A 3,708-nucleotide genomic window follows, 5' to 3' on the forward strand; every position below is an offset into this window, starting at 1 on the left:
AAACCGTGCTAAATGTGAAAGGTGCACCATTATGAAAGTGGAACGAACTCAGTTGCCTGAAAAGGGTAGTTTGAGCATGTGTGGCCTAAATAAGCTAAACCCCCCTCCCTTACCTTATTTAGGCCATATGTGGCCTAAATAAGCACTCCCTATTATTTTCAAGATGAAGATGACACATGCACACACACACACACACACACACACACACACACACACACACACACACACACACACACACACACACACACAGAGAGAGAGAGAGAGAGAGAGAGAGTTAGAGAGAGACTGATTAACAGAGAGAGTAAGAGAGAGAACGACGGAGAAGGATAAAAAGACAGAAAGACTAGTGGAAAGAGTAAAAGAGATAGAGGCGTGCTACTAAAATAATATTATCGAGACAATGATGCCACAGAGAGAGAGAGACAGACAGACAGACAGACTGACAGACAGACAGAGAGACATACGTGCTATTAGAGCAATAATATTATCAAGATGATGATGACAGAGAGAGAGAGAGGAAAGAGACAAACAGACAGACCGAGTAAAATAGAAAGAGTGAGAGAGAGAGAGAGAGAGAGAGAGAGAGAGAGAGAGAGAGAGATAATATGTGCTATTAGAATGATAATAATAATAATATTATTATCAAGACGATGACACACGTCTCCTCGGAGCCTACGACTATGACGCAAGCGCCTAACCCTACCCTGATAATTTTCTGGAAACATGGAATCAGTCCAAGCAATGCAATACCTGCTTTATTTTGTTTTGTTCTTAGCTTGACGTACATCTCCGATTAGCTATTAATAGGTCCGGAAGCTATAAATAGATATCCCGCGTGGGCGCCCCCATTTCACCCCTCTTTGTAAAGGAGGGATTTCTTTTTTAAATGGAAGCTCGGCGGTCTGGGCTTCATTCATTCATTCAGTTCAGGCAATCGGCATTAGGGGGGAAGTGTTGCACTTTATCAACGCTCTCTGCTGTGGTCTCTTTTAAGTGTTGTGTTTTTGGCCAGACGGCTGTTTTCTCGGTGTGCGTGTGGTTTTGTGTGCAGGCTATAGCTATAATTCTTCTCCCTTCAACTTCCCCAACCGCCGCGCTGTGTTTGTTCACTTTGCTGTCAACGAATGTTAATCTAACTACTCACTACACCGGGCTATCGTTGTAGGCCGAAGCAGGTAACCTTTTCTATTTGTTTGTTTGTTTCTTGGGGGTTTTTTTTATTGTGGTGATGGTGGATCTATCTATCTATCTATCTATCTATCTATCTATCTATCTATCTATCTATCTATCTGTCTGTCTATCTTATCTATCTAATCAACAAAGCTAAGCCGAACCAAGAAACAAAAAGTCAGCAGCAGCAGCAACAGCAACAACAACAACAACAGCAACAACAACAACAACAGCAACAACAACAACAACAAAACCCAAAATAAAAACCATTTGCTCCTCTTTGGTTTATTTCTCTTCCTATCACCCCCCCCCCCCCCCCCCGCCCGCCGTTATCTTTTTTTTTTGTTGTATTTGATTTTTAATGCTGTCTGTTTTTAGTTGCTTGGATAAGGATGTTTTACCGTATTGTTCAAAGCCTCTTTCCACATTAAAGAGGCGAGACCTCCAAAGGCAACGTTCGTCATTGACAGGAAATGGCAAAGTTCATACTTGCGGGTGGTTGGCGTGTGCTCTGGTGTGGTTTGTTCCTTCTTTTCCATCAAGTATCTATCGTCCTGGTCTCTTCTCCTTCTTTTTTGTGTTTGTTACTCTCTTGTAACGCCTCTAATCTTCGGCACTTCTATGACTTTATGTGTTGCAAGTACCGTAAAACTCTTACTAAAACTATTTTAAAAAACTAAAAAACTCCAATATATCGTCCTGATCTCTCCTCTTTTTTGTGCTTGTTACTCTCTTGTAACTCCTCTAATCTTCGGCACTTCTATGACTTTATGTGTTGAAAGTGCCCGTAAAACTCTTACTAAAACTAAACAGAAGTAACACTAGTGTAAGAACGCCCTGTTTGGGGATTCAAACCACAGCCGTCCGCACCATCGCCCGCCATGATTCCTTTCGAGGTAGTGGTGCACCCGGTTTGGAGAGCGCCACTGGTAGGTGTTTTACTTTCGAATATCATGATCAAAGAAAACGTATGCGCGGTTCTGATAACAAAAATTATCCCGTTCCGACATACTATGATGTCGTTTTGTATTCTCGCCGTTCCGATAACCTCCCAAACTAAGACGCCCAGTGATGCAAAGATGCATGATCGCATCAGATCGGATCTGGATGTGTCGGGTCATAATGGTGGCCAGTGCATGCATCATTAAACAGAACCCGGCTCTGTCTCGTCAAATTTGATCTGGAAGTCCATTAAGGGGGGGGGGGGGGGGGGGGGGAGGGACGACTTATCACGTTACACGAGATAACTAAAGATCTGACCTGCCCTGCCAACGTGTGGTTTACTTTTTGTTTCTCCTCCTCCTCCTCCTCCTCCTCCTCCTCCTCCTCCTCCTCCTCCTCCTCCTCCTCCTTCTTCTTCTTCTTCTTCTTCTTCTTCTTCTTCTTCTTCTTCTTCTTCTTCTTCTTCTTCTTCTTCTTCTTCTCGGTGTTTTACGGCGCTCGCAAATGCATACGGTCGTATTATGAGCGCGCTGGACACATAAAGTATTTTTTTCAGTTTCGTCGAAATTAATTTTTACACGTGGCGGACGAAGCCTACTTTTATCGATTTTAGACCTCCAAGAGATCTTTAATATATGCAACTTGCACACGGGACCTCTGAGATTTTTGTAGCCCTCATCCGAGAAGCCTAACATGTTAGATCGTACCTACCCTTAGCTTAGGGGTGTGGCTAAAGGAAAGCAGTAAGAAGGAGCCAAGGAGTAGCAGAATTTTAAAAAGCTGCAGAAAGAGTCGAAGGAGCCCAGATGAGGGGGCAGAAAGTAAAGACGAATGCAGACGACAGAACATGGTTAGAGAGCAGGAAAGGTGAAAGGAGAATTTTTTAAAGAAAAGAAACGTTTCCGTCGCTGACAGGTTTCGAACCCGGGACGTATTGAATGAGAGAAGGAGACCTACCGGGTATTGAATGAGAGGAGAACACTTACTGTCGGTCAGATCTACACCTAGCCTTCTTGGGTTAACGCTAAGGGCGAAAAATCTCAGCGGTCTCGTGTGCAAGTTGCGTACGTTAAAACACTTTGCCGCCTCATCTCGCCGATTGGTGTTGTTTACCACCCTGTTTCTTTAGATTTTCCCCAGAATATGATGGCAAAGTGTTAAAGATCCCTTGGTGGTCCTGAAGTCGATAAGAGTAGGCTTCGGCCGCCACCCGGGCAGTATTCAAAATTAATTCCTACCAAAGTGAGAGAAGTGGTGGGGGTCGGTCATTCCCCTTTGTTTATGTCTTGCGTGCCTGTGTTGTTGTCTGTCTCTCTGTGTGTCTGTGTGTCTGTGTGTGCGTGTGAGCTTTTCTTCCCTGTCTGTATCTGACCGTCTGTCGACCACTCTGTCTGGGCTTTTTTGCTCGTCGGGTTTTTTCGTTTGTCATTTCGGAGTCATTTTTTGCCTGCTTATCTGATATGTTATCCCGCTCTTGAGATTAATCTTTCTCTTCCGTCTGTCAAGACAAGGACCTCAAGAGCCTTGAACCCACCGCCCCCTCACGCTATAACCATATATGGTAGTAATAGTAATAATAATAATAATAATAATAAT

The 3,708-nt window shown here is 43.7% G+C and overlaps 1 protein-coding gene across 2 annotated transcripts in view; it reads left to right on the top strand.

Moving 5' to 3' along the window:
- LOC101848541 overlaps positions 1-3,708 on the top strand; it is a 72,844-nt gene that overhangs the window by 21,895 nt on the left and 47,241 nt on the right. Inside the window, exon 1 of one of the 2 annotated variants that reach the window (XM_005106792.3) lies at positions 933-1,175. The exons of the other annotated variant lie outside the window; for it this stretch is intronic. The gene's annotated coding sequence lies outside the window, so the exon portion shown is untranslated. Of the gene's footprint in view, positions 1-932; positions 1,176-3,708 lie in introns of those variants that run through there. 2 annotated transcript variants of the gene reach the window in all.

The sequence above is a fragment of the Aplysia californica genome, unplaced genomic scaffold, assembly GCF_000002075.1.
Source record: "Aplysia californica isolate F4 #8 unplaced genomic scaffold, AplCal3.0 scaffold00556, whole genome shotgun sequence".
Taxonomy (NCBI): Eukaryota; Metazoa; Mollusca; class Gastropoda; order Aplysiida; family Aplysiidae; genus Aplysia; species Aplysia californica.